The 21410-nt window shown below is 46.0% G+C and overlaps 1 protein-coding gene across 2 annotated transcripts in view; it reads left to right on the plus strand.

Moving 5' to 3' along the window:
• The window catches only part of TMEM170B (transmembrane protein 170B), a 208310-nt gene that overhangs the window by 40539 nt on the left and 146361 nt on the right, over positions 1-21410 (plus strand). The gene's annotated exons all lie outside the window — the stretch shown is intronic.

Below are 21410 nucleotides of genomic sequence, written 5' to 3' on the forward strand. Positions count from 1 at the left end.
CTACTTCTAAGAATCACTGTTTTAAAGAGCCCATTGTCACTTTTATTAATAAATGACTACCCTTTACTGAGTACTTAGTCTGTTAGACACCTCATAGGCATTCTTTAACACTTACGTAGCCTTTCAGGCTAAGTGGATTACTAAGAATTCTGAAGGTAATCCTTCACTTTATGAGTGACACATTTGAGGTTCAGAGAGGGTGAGCAGCTTCTCAAGGTCACACAGCTAATAATGCTGAAGTGGGCTTTTCTTATTTTATTACCTATATTTTCCCCCACTGTGCAGTGCTGGTTTCTGCGAAGTATCAGGGAGCCTGTAATGAGATTGGTCAGTCACTCAGTCGTGTCCGACTCTCTGCAGCCCCTTGGACTATACAGCCCATGGAATTCTCCAGGCCAGAACATGAGTGAGTAGCCATTCCCTGCTCCAGGGGATCTTCCCAATGCAGGGATCGAACCAGGGTCTCCTGCATTGCAGGCAGATTCTTTACCAACTGAGCTACCAGGGAAGCCCTGTAATGAGATAAGACAAAGACCAGCTGGCATTACGGGGATTTGAAAAATCATCCTCAGGATTTGTATTGCCAAATCTAAGCATATTTTGAATTTTTGTTGGGGATTCCTAAGGCATGGTACTAGTTACCCAGTTGCTGCTGCTGCTGCTAAGTCACTTCAGTCGTGTCCGACTCTGTGCGACCCCATAGACGGCAGCCCACCAGGCTCCCCCGTCCCTAGGATTCTCCAGGCAAGAACACTGGAGTGGGTTGCCATTTCCTTCAATGCATGAAAGTGAAAAGTGAAAGTGAAGTCGCTCAGTCATGTCCGACTCTTTGCGACCCCATGGACTGTAGCCCACCAGGCTCCTCCGTCCATGGATTTTCCAGGCAAGAGTACTGGAGTGGGGTGCCATTGTCTTCTCCGAGTTACCCAGTTAGGGTCCACTAATCTCCAGCCTAAGAAGAGATTGGGGCCAACAAAGCCAGTCACTGTAATTGTTAACAAACCCTGCTGGTATGAAAACTTGATTAACTTTAAAAATTGTGCAAAGAAAGTATAAGTAAACTTTTTTTTTCCCCCACGTATACTGACTTATTTCATGTATCGCTTCATTAAAATGTATTTTCTTTTTTCTAGGTAACTTCTTCATTCAACCATAAGATTTATAAAATTATTAAATAAATTTTCCTTCCTGACCATGAGTCTTAAAAAGTCCTTAAAATAAAAATCTTGAGATTAAAATTTCCCTTTTTGATTTTGTTCTTTTGGGCTCTTGAAGTAATATTTTTATAGTATTTTTGTAAAAGGAAATCTGTCTTTGGGTATCTTGATAATTCACTGAGCATCGAAAGAAAGCATTGGATTTCATATCTGTTGCCACCCATTTAGAACAAGACCAGGGGTGGGGGGGGGGGGCAATTAATCTAGAAGAAAGATCCTCAGTTCTTAGACGTAACTTGTTTTCTTTCTTCCTTTTTAAAAAAAGTTTATATTTTTGGCTGTGCCAGGTCTTCGGTGCTGCACGCAGGCTTTGCTTTCTCTAGTTGCGATGAGTCGGGGCCACTCTTCATTGCGGCACGCGGGCCTCTCACTGCGGCGACTTCTCTTGTGCAGACGGAGCGCGAGCAGCAGTGGCGTCAGACCTGCTCAGTGGTAGTGGCACATGGGCTCAGTCGCCCTGTGGCTTGTGGCACCTTCCCGGACCAGGGGTCAACGCGTGTTCCCCTCATTGGCAGGCAGGATCTTAGCCACTGGACCACCAGGGAAGTCCTGAGCGTGTTTTCTGATGGAGAATGAGTTCTTGGGGAGGAGGAATATCTCAGACTTATCAAGTGGACACTTAGATGTTTTAAAGTTGTGTATATGCTCAGTTACTCAGTCGTGCCTGACTCTCTGAAACCCCATGGACTGTAGCCCGCCAGTCTCCTCTGTCCATGGGTTTTTCAAGGCAAAAATAACTGGAGTGGGTTGCCATTTCTTCCTCCAGGGGATCGTCCCGGCCAGGGACTGAGCCTGCGCTTCTTGCATCTCCTGCATTGGCAGACAGTCTTTACCACTGGAGCCACCTTTGAAGTTGAACATTTGTTAATTCATAAAATAGTACCTAAGGTTTTAGGGTATAAAGAAGAAGGTAAACAGGACCTATGGCAGATTTGAGGAGTAGAACTGAGGTTTATATCCAGCTTCTATCAGAATCTTAACAGAATAATCTGTCCCATTTTACTATTCCTGTTTGTCTACTTTTAATTTTCTATATTCTTTGTTCTTGGGGCTTCCCTGATGGCTCAAGTGGTAAATAATCCACCTGTCAATGCAGGAGATGCTGGCTTGATCCCTGGGTTCAGAAGATCCCCTGGAGAGGGAAATGGCAACCCACTCCACTATTCTTGCCTGAAGAATCCCATGGACAGAGGAGCCTGGCAGGATACAGACCATGAGGCTGCAAAAGAGTCGGACACGACTTAGTAACTAAACAACAATTCATAGTTATCATTTTTCTTTTGGCCAATTTTATGAATATTCTTCAGGCTCAGAGTTCTAGGGATTGAATTGTAAAATGGAAATACATTAGTTGGTTTTCCTGCAAAGAGAGAGTTTTATCACTAGATGGTGTAACAGTTCTATTTCATTTTATCCTGGCTTTTGGCCATTCTTATCTGTGAACCAACCCTAATTAAATCAGCCTATACTTCTGGACTCATCTCTATAAGATATATTAATGTATGTTTTTCTGATAAAGATACATGTGAGGAAATGAAATACAAGAAAAACCAAGAGTTTCCAGGTTGTCACTAATTTTCCAAAGAAGGTTAAGATACAGTGTTCAGGGGTCACTTACAAATTGGAAAACCACATTAACTTTATGATTTTGGCAGGTCATTAATCTGGACCTTGATTTTTCTATTTTTCGTAAATTCATGCTCCAGCTCATTGCATAATGGTCTTTAAAAGTCTATACTTTGGTGATTTTTAATTGCAGAGTTGGTCAACCTGTTGGGATAAAAGGAATATACCTGTGTATCACAACCAGTCTTCTACTGTGAAACTTGGTTTTGAATTCCTGTTCTGCTATTTAGGATTTTAACTTGGCCAGGTTGGTTCACTTCTGTGATCTTCAGTTACCTCACCAGTGAATGAGGTAATATCTCCTGTTGCAGGGGGCGCTCAGCAAACACCCTGTCCCATGGGCTTCCTCCTCTCTTGAATCCTGTGCAGGAGGAAGGTTGATGTCCTCCTAGACTTTGCCGTGAGTTTTGATAGTAAGTCCAGGTACCTCTATTTCAGAGTCGTTTCCATACCGTGCACGTTGGGATTTTACAGAGGACTTGTCTCAGGTTTAAACCGTCCCATTGAACCGTGTGCTGCTTTGGCAGCAAAGTTTGCTGAGAGAATTTTTCAGAAACAGACCTCAGTGGGAAACAGCCTGCTTAGAAAACAGTGGATAAACTTGCTCAGCTAGCAAATTCCTTGCATTCTCAAAACCAAATATGTACAAGATAAGGAAGCCAAGGCAGTCAGCACAAAACCCCTGAAAGATGCTCTTGACTTGCCTGCCGGCTGCCTGCAGTCATCAATCACCGTGATCCTGCTGCAAGCGGGCTTCTCGGCTTTGCTTGTTCTGCAGAGATGGTGTTGGTCTCTTCAGCTCCAGAGAGTCCAACCTGAAAAGCACAAGTCTCAGTACACAGCGTGGTCTGTAGTGGCCTCGGAGACACACGTGCGCTCCAGGTCATTAAGGAAATCAGGACAGCACTTAAGAGACCAGAGAAAGGACCAAACAGATTTTCATAAAATGGCAGAGCTCCTGTCCCTTTTGCTTTTTTTTTTTTTGGTGGGAATTAGTATCAATGGGTAGGACTCTAGGATGTCTTACAAGAAGACACCTGTATTGTCTTTGTTGTTGTTTTAAGATTTTTTTTTTTTTAAATATGAGCCATTTTTTAAGTCCTCATTGAGTTTGTTACAAAGTGCTTCTGTTTTATGTCTTTGCTTTGGTTTTTTGACCTTGAGGCCAGGGATCAAACCCGTATTCCCCTGCATTGGAAGGCAAAGTCTTAACCTCTGGACTGCCAGGGAAGTCCCACGTGTGTTGTCTTTGATGTGGGAAATAAGGGAAGATAGAGAGATGGGTCAGAGACATTGTAGGGCTGAGAAAACACCAATTTTGGGAGACTTCAGACTGTTGAAGGCCCTATGTGTGTTGACAGAGTGGGAGGGTATCAGACCTGGGACTTCTCCCTAGTTCTGACTTCTTGCGCACAGGAAGCCTCATGTTAGACTTAGTCTATGACCACATCTTCTGCAGTAAACATGAAAATATCAGTTAGCTTCTCTTGTCTTCCCTTAAATGCAGGTTGAAACTTTCAATGGGACACCATCAGTTTAGGTCTGTTATTCTTGGACATTTTAAAACCTGGACCAGTTTGACACCTTGAACTTGACATTTGCCATACCTGCTACAGCTTTAAGCTTTAGTGCATCTGTAGATGTATTTGGAGCTTGCCTAAGCTGGAGACTTTTTGCCAGGTGAGTGAGAAGAGATGAGCATTTCACATCGAAAGCACAGCTTCTGTTGTACTTTTTAACAAGTATTTGGAGGAGCTATACAGGCCCATTTTATTGATAAGGTACCCCTATGTTGGCATTCAGCTTCCAAATCATTTTCACATCTCTCATTTTACTCTCACAATTTGTTTTATTTGGGGGAAAGGGAAAAGTGCTTTTAAAAAAAAATCAAAGCCATTTACCTGATTAAGCACAGGTCTCTCATGAGACCTGGGCAGCTATTTGGACAAATGCCAATACAAGAGCAGACTTGAAGTAGCCATAGCAACTCGGGAGCCTGAAGGGATCCCGGTGGAAACTGACCACTTTCTGGGTAACCCAGGACTGGCTCACTCTCCTGCCACAAGGCTTTGGCTTCAGACGTTTTGAGAAGGGATGCAGAAAGACCCCAGTGTGTTCACACAAGTTCTTCCTGGGGCATTAACCTGTTTTCTTCTATCAGAAGTATCCTACTTATATCAGACATCTTCAGTCGTCAGCGTATACACCACAATGTCGACAGACGCTCGTTATCAGCAGAGGTGCCCCCACATTTCATCGTTTCCCAAGTTTTCATTTAACTAAGCAGATTATCCCTTTCATTGTTCAAACCTCTTGATCTTCAGAGACCCTGTGTCACCTCAACTGATTTATGCCCACCGCCCGTGATCTGGACAGGGAAAGTTGCCACGTCGAGGCAAAACATGTACGTCTTCCTGAATATTCTGAAACCAAAACGGACCAAAAGAAGAAAGGGTAGTTTCGGTATCCCAGGAACGGGAGGCAGGGTCTGATGTCCGCAGGCGGGGGCCGGCAGGGTGTCAGCAGCGGGTTCGTTGGCTGAGATGGAAGAAATGAACAGTGTGCCGATTAACCTCAGAATCAGGATCAAGTGAAAAAATGCATCCACCCGAGACCTCGGAGATCTGTTTGTGGTATTTGAAAATGCACTGGGGAAACCGTGAAAAGCTTGAACAGAAACTTAGATGACAACAGTGCCCATAAATAAAAGACCAGCTCAACATTATGGAAGGACAAGAGGCAGAGAGAAGAAACCGCCAAGTAACCCTGAAAGAATTGGTTGTTGATGAGCCTTAGGGTTTTGCTGTTGTTAGTTGCTCAGTTGTGTCTGACTCTTTGCGACCCCATGGACTGTAGCCCAACAGACTCCTCCGTCCATGGAATCTCCCAGGCAAGAATACTGGAGTGGGTTGCCATTTCCTTCTCCAGGGGATCTTCCCGACCCAGGGATCGAACCCACGTATCCTGCCTTACAGTCAGATTATTTGCCACTGAGCTGCCAGGGAAGCCGCACTTTGCAAATATCTCTATATTTTAAAGTGTTTCTTTCTCCAATATAAACCTCGTCTTCACTCACCATCTCCAGAAGGGGGCAGACATGGTCAAGAGTCAGAGGGTTTCTTTCCACGCAGAGTAGATGGAGAATTAAGATGGATCAAGTAGATAAGATTTTTTCCGAAAGGTCCCCAAAGTTAACAAAATAAGCCCTTCAAGATTCAGTCACTACAGCTGGGCTTTTTCCATAAACTGAAATGAGGACAATCTAGCTAAAGATAAATTTGTTTCTCTTAAATATGACTACAGTGTCTTTAATATTGGAACATATCAAATATCAACCTGAGAAATACATCAAATCATTTGGTGAGGTTCCAGTTTTATGATGTACACCTTGAAAAATTTGATGGTTATCTTGGCTGTTATTAATCCAGTCTGGGCTCATCCTTTTGTCCAAAGCTGATAAATAAATATGCTGGCTTTTTATACGCTGATAAATTTGGTAAAATAAGGCCCATTCTCTTTACAACTTCCCCAGCTTCTCTCTTTTTTAAGCCACAATGATACTGGAGTCAGACTAAATGTAAACAGCCTGTGTTAACTATGTGCTGAAGAGCCCTCACCTGGAGGGGCTTTTGAGGAAAAGAATCAGTTGGACAAGCAAGTCTGATCAGACTTACTTCCTATGCCCCTGTCTTAGAGATTCACAATTCACACATATATTTAAAGACTGAAACATTTTGAGTCAGGAAACCCTATTTGTCTTTGTTTCATTGCCATGAATTCTCTGAAAAACGTCTATCGCAGTAAGAGAAATCTCGCTTGCTGATTCTGTGGACTTCTAGAAAGCTTTCCCAAGCATTTTTAAAGTTCTACCTGGTGTCCCCAGGCAGATCTCTGGCTCAGTCACACTCAGTCTGAAGCAGGGTTTTCATATCTGAGTGTTAATCTCCAGTGTTGTTCCTCTCGCCTCCAGTGTCTGTTGATGTTAGGTCCCCATCCTTCGCTTGGCCCTGGGACTCTGGAACCTTCTCAGCCCTGTGTTTTCATATGCGGCAGGTCTCTGCCAGGTTCCTCCTCACTTACATGTCCTTTAGGCGTTTCCTGGGCCCAAGTTTCCTGGATAATGTTTGCTGCGTATACTGCTACTGCTGCTCCTAAGTCTCTTCAGTCGTGTCCGACTCTGTGCGACCCTGTAGACAGCAGCCCACCAGGCTCCCCCGTCTCTGGGATTCTCCAGGCAAGAACACCGGAGTGGGTTGCCATTTCCTTCTCCAATGCATGAACGTGAAAAGTGAAAGTGAGGTCGCTCAGTTGTCTCCGACTCTTAGCGATCCCATGGACTGCAGCGCACCAGGCTCCTCCATCAATGGGATTGTCCAGGCAGGAGTGCTGGAGTGGGGTGCCATTGCCTTCTCCTTGCTACATACGGGCCCGGCTTAATGTTGGTCATACTAAGTGGGACCCTCATAGGAAATCCAAGGTTGCGTCTGAAAAGTGTCCAGTGAGAGGTGCAGGCTAACTATCTCAGCATTTCCCCCAAGGAAGAGACCCTGGGGGCTGGGAAAGTCAAGGCAGCTTCACAGAATACATAGCGATAGGTCGGACCCTGAAGGCTGTTTCTAAAGACAGAAGTGGAGTGGAAAGTGGAGTGGAAAGTGAAGAGGAAAATGGCGGACACAGCCAGTTCAGGCGGGACAACGAGGGAAAGCCAGGCGGGGACGGGGACGTGTCAGGTGAGTCACGGACAGGTGAGGCTCGAGGGGGAGACCGTGGAAGGCAACACGAAAAGGGAAGCACATGCCAGGCATCAGCGCTCCGAGCCAGGCACGTGAGCTTGAATTTTCTCCCACAGGCAGAGGAGAACCACTGAAACTGTGTCAGAAGGAAACGTGCTCTCCTCGCGAAACGAGCTTCGGAAGGCGAGTGGGGAGCCCCGTCAGCGCTTTTACATCATCCGTGTGTCCGCTTCCTCGGTGTTCGTGGGAAAGAACAGGGGCTTCTGAGTCAGAATCCTTGACCGGTTCCCACCTATTATGGCCATGTATAAGCTTGAGAAAGTTTCTTCATCTCTCAGAGCCTCAGTTTCCTCGTGTATGAAATGATTTAAGAAGCGACCTCAGGGTGTTGTGAGACTTCAACAGTGTGTATGTACTACATACTGCGGACTGAGTCACTTCAGCAGTGTCCGGCGCTTTGCGACCCCATGGACTGTAGCCCGCCAAGCTCCTCTGTCCATGGCATTCTCCAGGCTGGAATACTGGAGTGGGCTGCCGTGCCTGCCTCCAGGGGATCTTCCTCACCCAGGGATTGAACCCATGTCTCTTACATCTCCTGCATTGGCAGGTGAGTTCTTTACCACTAGCCCCACCTGGGATAGTGCTGTTGGAATAAATCCCGGCTTGCAGACAGCTTCATGAAGTCATGCACATGGAGATCATTCTGACCTGCATTTTCCAGCAACACGACGGGCGTGCTCCCCCGTCAGCTGCTTGCGTCTCAAAGGATGCGAGTCTGCACTGCCCTAACTGCCCGTGACAGAGAGAATCTTGCTGCTACCAGTATTTTTCTTTCCTAACCTGAGTTGTTGCATTATTTTGGTTGCTGTTGAGGCCCTTATCTCTCGTTCTCCCCATTAGCACTCGTGTCTGCTGTCAACAGACAGAAGCAGCCACCTGGACTGGCTCTGGGAGCGAGACTTCTTGAAACCCAATCTGCCCAGCTGCCTCCCAAGCAAAGAAGACGGTCAGAGGGAGGTGAAACCCGTTGACCCCAACCCGGCAGGTTTGCCTAGAGCTGGAAAACTCAAATTCCCTTCGTGGCCTCTCCCTTTCTTCTTTTAAAGCTGGTTAATGGAGGGAAGGAACGCCTGATGGGAATTCTCTGTAATATCTCTTATCAGAACACGACCTGGATTCAAGGCACTGCAAATTAGTTCAAGCCAACTCGTATGCATGAGAGTTTATTTTATACCATAAGATACTTAGTGAATAGTTAGTACATGCCAGAGATGTATTTAGTCCTTTGATGTATTATTTCGCTCCTTACCCTATCTCTGCACATTGGGATTTTATCAAGTTAATTTTAACTTCTTCCCATCAACCCAGGCTCTCTCCTTCTGGACTGAAGGCCTTACTTTCTACTCACATGGTAGCTCTTTACTCACGTGTCCATTTGGTTCCTTGTTTCTGACCCCGCACCTCCCAGTTCGGCCTCCCCCCAGGCACAACACCCACCAGCTCAACCTGCTCCAGGCAAGGGGTACTTGGACTTGGCTCTCTGGACAAGAGTTGAGTAGGCTCCAGGCCTCGGGGAAATAGCCAGAGGAGAAGGAGGGCAAGCTGGGGGAGGAAGGGCAGGAAAGAGAGAGCTTGATGGATTCCTGGGGGAGTCTTGACCTGGTAAGACATCCTTGCAATGACATAGAAGAAAGGGAGGTAAGATTGTGGGTCTAAGGGTAAGTAGGTGGTATTGATACAATTCCATGTTATGTTATTATGAAATGATTACACACACACACACACACACACACGCATTTCCAGTAGAAAACATCCCTCTCCCCTTAAGAAGGAGGAACACTGGAACAGGGCGGTCTTTGAGTTAGTGGCTCTTGCTGTTGGCTTCTTGTGTGGCGCTTAACTATGCATTTCCTCATCTTATAGGGACAGGGGTAATTTTCATAAAGAATATTCCTTGTCCATGTTTGCGTTTTTGTATGCCTCAGAAGCCCAAATCTTGCTAAACGTTGAAGCTTATATTTTACCATTTAAAATTTCCTACCATTAATTGCATTTGTAATAACATATCACATCTTTCAAATCAACCTGATACCAGCAGGATTGTCAGAAGGTCTTCCTGGATTTATAAAGAGGTATTCAGATGCTTTCAGTGCTAGGTGATAAACAAGCTGAAAATAGATATCAGTAAATATTTTATGGAGCTAATAATTTGTTTTTAAAGTAAAACATTTGTCACGAATGATACCTGCAGTGAGTAAAACATTTTCCTTTGTTTTATTAAAACATTAAATAGCTGCACTAAGACTTTTGGAATGCCTTATAGCTGTAATTTATGAACTGCAGATTAGATCACAGTGTCACATCAGTGTTACATTTCTTGAATGTGAGAACTAAACTGTGTTCATGTGAGAAGATATCTTTGTTCTCAGGCAAACACTGGTATGTTCAGGGGTAAAAAGGAACAATGTTTGTAACTGACTCATATTAGTATTAATGTCGGGCTTCCCTGGTGGCTCAGACAGTAAAGAATCCACCTGCAATGAGGAAGACCTGGGTTTGATCCCTGGGTTGAGAAGATGCCCTGGAGGAGGGCATGGCAACAGGCTCCTGAAGAATTTCTTCAGTAATTCTTGCCTGAAGAATCCCAAGGACAAAGGAGCCTGGCGGGCTACAGCCCATGGGGTTGCAAAGAGTTGGACATGACTGAGCAACTAAGCACAGCAATACCAACATTATGTATTATATTAATATTTATACATTATATTAATAATTATATATAAAGGGAGAGTGAATGATAAAGCACATGTGGATCAATGTTAAAATCTGGTTTATCTGGATAAAGACAGTATGAGGGCTCTTTGTATTATTTTAACAACTCTTCTGTAACTTTGAAATTATTTCAAATAAAAAGTTTAAAACATATATATATATATATGGTCATGTATTAGATACAGTTGTCCCCTGGACCCTTGGGGTCTGGCTCCAGAACTCCCATGGATACCAAAATCTGAGAAAGAAGGCCCTCACATAAAATGGCATGTTTGTGTTCAGTCCTTCAGCTGTGTCAGACTCTGCAACCCCATGGACTGTAGCCTGGAGGGCTACAGTCCATGGGATTTTCCAGGCAAGAATACTGGGGTGGGTTGCCATTTCCTTCTCCAGGGGGTCTTCCTGAACCAGGGATTGAACTCGGTTCTCCTGCATTGTCAGGCGTGTTCTTTACCACTGAGCTTCCAGGGAAGCCCGTGAAACAGCACAGTGTTTGCATGTAACCTATGCACATCCTTCTGTATATTTTACATCATCTCCAGATTGCTTACAATACCTAATACAATGAAAATGCTATGTAAGTAGTTGTATATAGTTGTCCATGTGCAGCAAATTCAAATTTTGGTTTCTGGAACTTTCTGGAATTTGTTTGATCCACTGTTGGTTGGATCCAGGATGCAGAGCCTGAGGACATAGAGGGCCAACTGTATGTATCTGGATGTATAATCTGTTCATGTTTTGAATTTAACCTTTAGACTGAGAAGGCTCCAGCTGATATTATCATGAAACAAGCTGAGTCAGCTGATTCGGGTATAGGGTGTATTTGCCATCTTCACGCTGCGTTGGGAGGCTGCCTCCCCACCAGGCGTGCCCGTAAGTGCAGGAACCCTGAGAGTTCCCTGAGTTTCCTGTTGTGAGCTGACATTCGCTTTCCCTGGCTCACTGTGTTCCCTCATTATCACAGAAAGAGAAGAAGCAGGAGCTCTTTCCCAGCAGCCGTAAAACGCCAGCTAAGTGGCTTATTTGCAAATTGCCAAATACAACCACGAGGTTATTTCTACACAAAAATCCCTGTGTAAACAAGTCTCCAGGACCTCAGGATTCAAATGACATGAACCTATGAAAAAATCCTGGGATTGACAAATAAAACTACTGTACATAAAATAGATTTACTGTTTAGCATAGGGCACTGTGTTCAACATCTTGTAATAATGTATAATATTACATTATTATACATTATTCTTACACAATTACAGGAATATTATCTGAAAAAAATAGCTGAATCACTATGTTATACATCTGAAACTAACACAGTATTATAAATCAACTACACTGCAATTTTTTAAAAAGTTCTTGGCATCCAGATGACCAAAAGCATGTGAAAAGATGCTCAACATAATTAATCATTCAATTCAGTTCAGTTCAGTTGCTCAGTTGTGTCCGACTCTTTGCGACCCCGTGAATCTCAGCACGCCAGGCCTCCCTGTCCATCACCAACTCCCGGAGTTCACTAGAGAAATGCAAATCAAAACTGCAGAGAAGTGTCACTTCATACCGCTCAGAATGGCCATCATCAAAACATCTACAAACAGTAAATGCTGGAGAGGGTGTGGAGAAAAGAGAGCCGTTCTACACTTTGGGTGGGAATGTAAATTGGTACAGCCATTGTGAAGGATGGTATGGAGGTTCCTTAAAAAGCCAAACATAGAACTGCCATATGACCCAGTGGTCCTACTCCTGGGCCTATGTCTGGAAAAAGCCATAATTTGAAAAGATACATGCACCCCCGTGCTCATTGCAGCACGATTTACAACAGCCAAGACATGGAAACAGCCCAAACGTCCATCCACAGAGGAATGGATAAAGAAGGTATGGTACATATATATAGTGGAATATTAGCTGTAAAAAAGAATGAAATAATGCCATTTTTAGCAACATGGATAGACCATGGATAGAGATTATCATACTAAGAGAAGTAAGTCAGAGAAAGACAAATACCATATGATATTTTTGATATGTAGAACCTAAAATAAAAAAACCCAAAAAACTATAACCTTAATACAAAGCATAAATAGAGTCACAGATGGAGAAAACAAACTTATAGTTACCAAGGAGGAAAGGGGAGGAGAATGATAAATTGAGAGATTGGGATTGATGCATACATACTACCATATACAAAGGCAATAACTAACATGGACCTGCTATATACTACAGGGAACTCTTCAGTGCTCTATAATGGCCTACACAGGAAATGAATCTGAAAAGGTGGGGGATGTACGTATATGTATAACTGATTCACTTGGCTATACAGCAGAAACTAACGCAACTTTGGTAAATCAATTATACTGCAATAACATTTTTTTTAAGTTAAACCAAAACAAATAGAATAAAGAACTCCAAAAAAAGGTCCTTGGACAAGTTAACAGCTAGTTCTAAGTCAGAGTGCTCTGTTCTGCTGAGCTCTGCTGGGAGCTGAGAGTTAAGGCGTGGAGGTTCCTGTGCTGATTCTGTTCCTGGAAAGGGCTGGAACTTCCAGCAAACACCTTCCCCTCTATCTCAGCCTCTGTGGCCTTTTTTTCTTTTTGCTTGTAAAGCATTGGTATGTCTGGGATGAACTCCACCCAATTCTAAAAGCCCTGAGGAGAGTATCATGGTTAGAGAAAGCTCCTAATGGGAGGACATGATATGGAGAGAAATAGTCGAAAAATCAACAGAACTCATCTTTTACTTTCACCCTTCCCTGGGCATCTCTGCTTTCTACTCTTTGCTCCTCGTCTCCTAAGTTTCTGAGTCTTCTAAGAATTTCCCATGAGGCCTGCTTTGGGACTGAAAGATACTCTCAAAGCATCAAGAAAGTTGAAACAAAAAAAGGCAGACTACTTTTCATGTTTAAACTGAAAATTTTTTAATTGGGGAAAAAAAAAAAAAACCCACCAAAAGCAAAAACCCTCCTTGCTTAGGAAGTAGTAGCAGGTTGAAAGTGTAACTAGATATGAGGAGAAGCTGACATCTCGAGTGCAAGGGTTGGGCTTCCCAGGTGGCCGTGGCTGCAGGTTGCCTGGTGAGAGCATCCCAGCCAGGTCCCCCTACCTGCAAGCCCTTGTCAATGCCCTCGGTTTGTGAAAGAACGTGTGAATGACAAATTATTCATAATGCTTGGCAAAGACCCTTCGGCTGACTCTGTTCATAGGAAAGCATTGCTATGGAGGTTATGTGTGTGTGTGTGTGTGTGTGTGTGTGTGTGCATGTGTGCGTGCTTAGTTGCTCAGTCACGTCTGACCCTTTGGGACCTCAGCAGGGAGGACCACAGTGGGGACTCAAGTCCATCGTCAGCACTTTTCCAACAGCATCTGCTCACTTTGTGTCTCTGTGTCACATTTTGCTACTTCTCACACTATTCCAAACTTTTTCATCATTATTGCCTTCGTCATAGTGATCTGTGATCAGTGATCTTTATGGTCACTACTGCGATTCACTGAAGGATAAGATGATGGTTAATATTTTTTGTCAAGAAAGTATTTTTAAATTAAGGTTCGTATGTTGTTTTTAAACATAATGCTATTGTATACTTCATAGACTACAGTAAACGTTTTTATTATTTTTTTTAATTGTTACTTTTATATGCGCTGGGAAACGAAAAATACCATGGGACTTGCTTTGTCGTGATGGTCTGATACCAAACCCACAGTGTCCCTGAGATATGCCCGTACCTGTTTTCACAAACTGAAAGAAATCTGAAGAGGATTTTTGCTTTTAAGAATAAAGGCAAAAGGCAAAAATAGCATTGATTTATTTTGTTCATCCATTTACAAGCTGTGTCTCTAGGTCTTGCTCCTTTGCTCCATTTCAACTTATGAAAGTTTTCATGAGAATGCTCTGCCTGCAAATTGTGGGGGAAACCCGCACCTCTCCAAGCTTTCTACCTGGGGCACGGCTGGTGAGCTGTCCACAGCTAGGTGCTCCGTGGCACCCGGAGGCCCTGCCTCAAGGAAAACTCTCATTTCAATTATTCACATGCAACTGCACCCTGCCTTTGCTTTTTTAAGTGAAGTGAAAGTTGCTTAGTCTTGTTTCACTGGTTGTGACCCCACAGATTGTAGCTTGCCAGGCTCCTCTGGCCATGGAGTTCTCCAGGCCAGACTACTGGAGAGAGTTGCCATTTCCTTCTCCAGGGGATCTTCCTGACCCGGGGATCGAACCCAGGTCTCCCACATTGAGGGCAGATTTTTTACCATCTGAGCCACCAGTGAAGCCCAAAGGATACTGGAGTGGGTAGCCTATCCCTTCTCCAGCAGGATTGTTTACCAGCTGAGCTACCAGGGAAGTCCTTGCTTTTGTACAGGGATTTGCTAAAAGGAATGTGGGCCCTTTGTCTTTAAATGTCAAAGCAATGTTTCACTCTTTAAAAACAAAACCTTTCTTTTGGTTCTGAACGTTACTGATAAGACCAAAGGGGGTTAAACAGGGAAGGAACAAGGAGAAGAGAAACTTTGGCGCCAGGGCCTGGAAAAGGGCTCTCCGTGGGTGGAAAATATTCCAGTTGTTTCTCCCAGGCAAAGCTTGAGGCAACGAAATCATGCTGAAAAGCTCATGGAAAATCGGAGCAAAATATTTTTAGCTGGTTGACCTTTTAGTAAGAGTAGTATCTCCTTTAAAAGGAAGAATTATCAGAAGAATGTTGTGTTACTAATACTTGGAAGGGAGGTGGGAGGCTGAGGGGATAAGCCAGGGGTAAAAATATCCAAGTTTGCGGTATATGCTTTGGGAGCTTGGGTGCCCACTGGCTCATCTTTCCGGACTGGTTGGTACTGGAGCTTTGTTCCTGCATCTGGTATAACTGCATCCCTCGCCTGTTGGAATGTATCTGCAGAACCATTTCTCAGAATGTTCCCATACAACCCCCCTCCTTCCCCTCTTCCCCCTCTCCCTTCTTCTTCTTCTTCCTTCCTTGCTCCTTTCTTCCTTCTCATTTTCCTTACTGCAGCCAGGAAAATACAGCACCTGGGAGGTAATGAAGCTTCCGGTTAAGAGCACAGACTTCAGTCCTACTGGCCTGAATCTGGGTCTGGACTCTGCCACTTACTGTATGCGTGACCTTGGACAAGTTGCTTAATTTCTCTGGGCCTCAGTTTCCCCATCTGTGTAATGGGAAGAATAATAGTACCCGTTTCTCAGGTTGGTTGGGATTGTCAGGCGAGTGTACGCTCCTCGGTTCTGTCTCGTCACAACAAAGACTTGGAGAGACGGACATTAAAGCCTCCTCGGCATGTCACAGCTTTCGGGTCTTGGACAGACCATGTTATGGCTCTCAGGTCTCGAACAGACCATGTTATAGCTCTTAGACAAATCAGTGTTCCAGCTCTGTGTTCCAGCTCTATTTTATTTAGATAATAGTAGGAAAATCCATCTTTGAGACGTGAGGAAGCGTTGACTCAAAGACGCTAAGAGAAGAGCGCCCCAGCACGCAGGAGAGAGAGCGAGCCCTTTGGCTCCTCTTTTTACAGGTCTTTTTCTTCCCCCGGGGCCTGCCCTATGCAAATTGGGCTTAGTCAGGAGTGCTGTTCTGAAGTCCTTACTCCGATCCTCAGACCTTCCTTTGACCTTCCTGTGTTGTATTTTCGCGGATTTTTCCCTTCTTTTCTTTTAGTCACCGCCATTTTGGACTCCTGTTTTCTATTCTAGCTACCTAACATTCCCCCCTCAAGAGATGGGAGGCCCAATTCTTTGGGAATAGGGGCATTGAGGTTTTTCTGGCTACTTCCTGCTGAACTGGGACGGCAAGGGGTATTGGGCCTCCCCCTCTTGCTAGACTCAAGCCTCAAAGCACATGTACCGTGCTCAATAGAAGTAAGTTCTCAGGAGAAAGGGAGGCACTTGTAGTAAGACTGTCTGCCTAGGGGCTACGAGTGCAGGATAAGCCAGAAGGTGAGGATGTCCCGTCCAGACCTCTGATTTTCCTACTTTCTGTTTCCACTCTAGTGCATCCTGACTTTATTCCGTTGAACCTGGGTGGATTGTTTTGATAGAAGAAACTGAGCTAATCCCACGCTATGTTCTGCAAAATTCACTGATACTAGGGTTTCTTTTCCCTCAAAATACTCCACTGTTCCCCAAATAACGTCACCTCTGAGTAAAATCACAGCGCGCCCAGGGCTCTGTTGTGGTACTGTTTTGGTCTTGCTGCGCTCTGCCTCCTGTCTGTAGGCTTCTCATCTCCATCTCCTCCCCGTCACCCTAGAATCCCAAGGGGTCTTGCTGTCTAAAGTCTTCACTGCACTGCCTGTCCACTTCCACCCTCTTCCTTGTTTTCCAAAACAGCCTGTCTCGGTGACCTTGCATCACGCGTATCTCCTTGGACAGCTGAAAGTGACGTGAAAGTGAAAATCGCTCAGTCGTGTCCGACTCTTTGCGACCCCATGGACTACACAGTGCGTGGAATTCTCCAGGCCCGAATACTGGAGTGGGTAGCCTTTCCCTTCTCCAGGGGATCTTCCCAACCCAGGGATTGAGCTCAGGTCTCCTGCATTGCAGGCAGATTCTTTACCAGCTGAGCCACAAACAGCTGATATTGGCTAATTTTCAGGAGTCAGCCTAAGGCAGTCCCAGATGCCATCATGAATGGTCTTCCTCTTACTGTGCTTCTCCGCTCACTGTGATTTCAAAGGCTCATTTCCAGCAGTGAAAGAGGCAGCAGTTCCCAAGCAGTAAGGACTTTCCAAGGCACCCCCAGTTGTGCTTTCCTGCAGGGAGTTCCCTGCTCTTTCTTCTGTAAGGCTGGCTCCCAGTATGACCAGGATCTCATCTCCCAGGATGCTCACGGCTGGATTGAGAGAACAGGCTGCATGGGTGGATGCTAGACAGATCCCTGCAGAGGGGGCAGAGCGGCCAACCACCCTTGCAGGCAGCGATCTCACCTTCATGGGTATCCTCCTGGCCCGACCTCACCGCATGGCACCATTCTTGGAATGGATGCAAAGTCTTCTACTTTTCTCAGAAAATCTCATTGAGCTTACTCTCGCTTGGACACTTGCGGGCTACTGGAGAGGAGCGTGCCTCCCGGGCTTGGGAGCGGCTATCGTAAGGGCTCTGTGGAGCCTCGTCCTCCTGCTGATCAACAGTTTCTCCTATTTTCAGTTCAGTTCAGTTCAGTCGCTCAGTCATGTCCGACTCTTTGCGACCCCATGAATCGCAGCACGCCAGGCCTCCCTGTCCATCACCAACTCCCAGAGTTTATTCAAACTCATGTCCATTGAGTCGGTGATGCCATCCAACCATCTCATCCTCTGTCGTCCCCTTCTCCTCTTGCCTTCAATCTTTCCCAGCATCAGCTCTTTTCAAATGAGTCGGTTCTTCGCATCAGGTGGCCAAAGTATTGGAGTTTCAGCTTCAACATCAGTCCTTCCAATGAACACCCAGGACTGATCTTTAGGATGGACTGGTTGGATCTCCTTGCAGTCCAAGGGGCTCTCAAGAGTCTTCTCCAGCACCACAGTTAACCAGACGGAATTCCAGACCATTTTCACTCCTGCCACCACCCACTCTGAGCCTCCCACGTGACCCCCTGGCTCAGGGAGCCACCGTGGCTCATCCGAGGGGGACTTCCACTTCACTCCCGTGCCAGCTGCCCTCTCCTGCCCTTCCCTCCTTCCTGCCTTCCTCTTCCTGTCCAAGACAAATGCTTTGTCCTAGGAACCCCACCCTGGACCCCAGTAAAGGCAGAAGCCTGGGTCTGTGTTTTCTCTCCCTCCCTCGCTTTGGCCCCCAGGACTTGTGAGTTATGTATCTTGGTTTCTCTGAGTTCCCAGATGGTTGTTGCAGAGGTGGGGACAATCTGTGATCATGATGAGAACCACGAGGACTGGTCCAGTCTCCAGGTAGCTTCAGTGAGGGGGACTGTCCTGGGGGCTCCCTGCAGGAGCAGGGCCCCAGGGGAGCACCCCCAGACGTTCCTGGCGGACAGGCTGAGACCAACCCCAAACAGCAGCCTTGAGCGGGAGAAACTGTAACCCCTGGAGACAGCAATGACGCCAGGGTGACTTCCGGTCCCTGGGAACGTGGGGAAGAGAAGGGCTGAAGGTGGGAGGGGAGAGGACGGTGGGCCGAGCTCCGGGGCTTCGGTGCTTCACTCGGTTTCTGTTGTGATTAGAAGGGTTCAAGGCAGGAGAGCCCTGGCGTCTTTCACAACTATGCTGCCTGGGCTGTGCCTTGACTTTTGAAATATCATCATGTATCTAAGTCAAAGGCTCGGTGAAAGAACGTTGCTTTAGTCGCTAAGTTGTGGCTGACTCTTCGCGACCCTGTGGACTGCAGCCCGCCAGGCTCCTCTGTCCATGGGATTCTCCAGGCAAGAATACTGGAGTGGGTTGCCATTTCCTTCTCCAGGGGATCTTCCCTTCCCAGGGATCGAACCCACGTCTTCTGCATCTCCTGCATTGGCAGGTGGACTCTTTACCACTGAGCCACCAGGGAAGCCCTCTGTGCAGGAATACAGCAGCACAAAATAACATTCTTCCTCAAAGCCCAAAGCAATTTTTACCAGCTTCCAGAAGTTTCCTTTTAAAAATCATCTGCTAAGCACCTATATTTCAAGAACTTGGAATGGGTAGTGTAACCATCAATACAAAGGAATCATCGGAAGCCAGGCAGGACTTTCAGATCCCCATCAGCCACCACCTCCAAGATCCCCGTGGGCCAGGACCTTCCCGAGTCTCATTTGGAGCCTTCCACTGAAGAATCCACTCCCATTCTTGCCTTGGCTGCCCATGGGTGGGTACAGGAGGCCGGGGAAAGGAAGAAATCCTGATTGAGGCATCACGAGCCTGTTTCCCCTAAACTCGAGTGTGGGCACTCCCAGGCACCGTTTGTTCTCATACAAAGGAAAAAATAGGTGTGTTGTGAGCTCCCTGTGTGCCTGCTTGGTTACCTGATGTTGGGATGATTTGTTTTCTGGGATGTCTAGCGCCATCCGTGTTCCTTTCTGGGGCGAGTGCTTTGTAAAGACATAAACACCCCAGCAGGCTGTGAGCCATCAATGCATAGCTGCCTCTTCTTTCTTCGGAACTACATCCCTGCAGAGATAAATACACAGAAAGACAGACGGATTATAACAGGGGAAGGGAAGCCGTGTCAGCATGACGGCTCCAGAGAAAACAAAAGGGCTACTGTGTGCAGGGGCTGAAAATAGAACGTAAAGCTACTGGGACTGGGGGAAACAGCAGAGGCCTCCTGGGGCATCATTTGCAAAGAGATCCTGAGCCTCCCTGGAAAACAAACTGGGTGGAATCAGTGTGAAAGTGAAACTTAAGAATCTGTGTGCGTGATGCCAACAGCTAGAGGGGCTAAAAGCCACCACTTTGGAGGTTTTGCTCTGAGCAAGACATCCTGGCCTCAGGCAAAGGGCTTATTGGGACGTTGCCCTGATTGCGCGGTGTATCTGGGCCAGTGGGAGGGTGGGATAGACCTTTGACCCGAGCCCCGCTCACAGTTCAAACAGAAAGATGGCAGAGCTGCTGCAGCATGGCTGTTTCTAAAACAAGATTGTTGTTGTGGTTTAGTCGCTAAGTCGTGTCCACCTGTAGCCCACCAGGCTCCTCTGTCCATGGGATCTCCCAGGCAAGGATACTGGAGTGGGTTGCCATTTCCTTCTCCGGGGATCTTGCCCACCCTAGGAATGGAACCTGCATCTCCTGTGTTAGCAGCCAGATTCTTTACCACTGAGCCGTGAGGAAAGGCCATCCAAAACAGGATATGGTGTGTTAATTTTACATTTATGACTCTTTGTAAAAAGCAGATGCTCTCCCCCACCCCCTTCAGCTGTTTGGCAAGCTTGCTATAACCCCATGAACCAAAGCAGGCTGTCCCCAACTCTTATCTTGTGCAGCATCTCCATTCCTGTGCAGATCAAGCAGTAGCTATGAGAACCTGCTGAAGAAAGGGCAGGGCTCAGTTTAGACAGCATTTCAATGTGCAGTTAACCCTGGAGTTAACGACTCTGCACCCGTGGTCAGCTTCCTCCCCGTGGCAGGCACTTCCACCAACCCTCCTTCAATTCCAGTACATCTTGTTTACTGGCTGGTTCAAGATCCAGTTGGCCACTTGCCCTGTCAAGACAGAGGCAGCCCCTGAACTGCACTGAGAACCATCCGCTGTAAGTGCAGCCAGCTGGGTCAAAAAAAAAAAAAGAGGGGAAGGAAGTGGCCTTTTAAGAAACTCCGGTCTTCTGGTTAAAGTAAGAATTACGGTCTTACTTTAGGTAAGTAGGTCTGCAGGAGGGTCTTTGTGCAGCAGCTAACATTTAAAAACATTTAGCTCCCCCTAAATCGGAGTCCCAAGCTCAGAGCCTCAGTGGCCGGGGTTGAATGACAAGATCAAAACGGTTTAAGTTGTAAACATCGGTGGTCTACCTGAGTCCACTTAATGATGGCTTTCAAGGTGGAAAGTGCCCCCAACAGGAAATGGGACTGCCTCATTCTGCGTTTGCCTTGAAAGCCATGAGTGACCCTTCCAAATTCAAAGGGAAAGTCGCTCAGTCGTGTCCGACTCTTTGCGACTCCATGGACCATAGAGTCCATGGGATTCTCCAGGCCACAATACTGCACTGGGTAGCCATTCCCTTCTCCAGGGGATCTTCCCAACCCAGGAATTGAACCCAGGATTCCTGCATTGCAGGAGAATTCTTTACCAACTATCAGGGATTCCAAGCTATCTCTGCCTATAAATAAATTTGTATTGACTTTCATTGTTGGGATGGTGATCTATGATTTAATTAAGAATGATCCTCATTCTTTATGAGATTGCTGTCTTAAAGACATGAAATATATAGCATGCTCCACTCTGCCCAGAAATGCCGAAAGAGGCCCTTACATGCCTCTTTGTGACACTGAATGAATCCCCATCTTCAACATCACAGAGGTGCCTCTTATCTAGAGAACCCAAGGGTGGTTTAAGGATCTCATTGTGTGTGCTCAGTTGCTTCAGTCATGTCCGACTCTGTGACCCTATGGACTGTAGCCCTCCAGGCTCCTCTGTCCATGGGATTTCCCAGGCAAGAATACTGGAGTGGGTT

Source organism: Bubalus kerabau, chromosome 3, assembly GCF_029407905.1.
Source record: "Bubalus kerabau isolate K-KA32 ecotype Philippines breed swamp buffalo chromosome 3, PCC_UOA_SB_1v2, whole genome shotgun sequence".
NCBI lineage: Eukaryota > Metazoa > Chordata > Mammalia > Artiodactyla > Bovidae > Bubalus > Bubalus kerabau.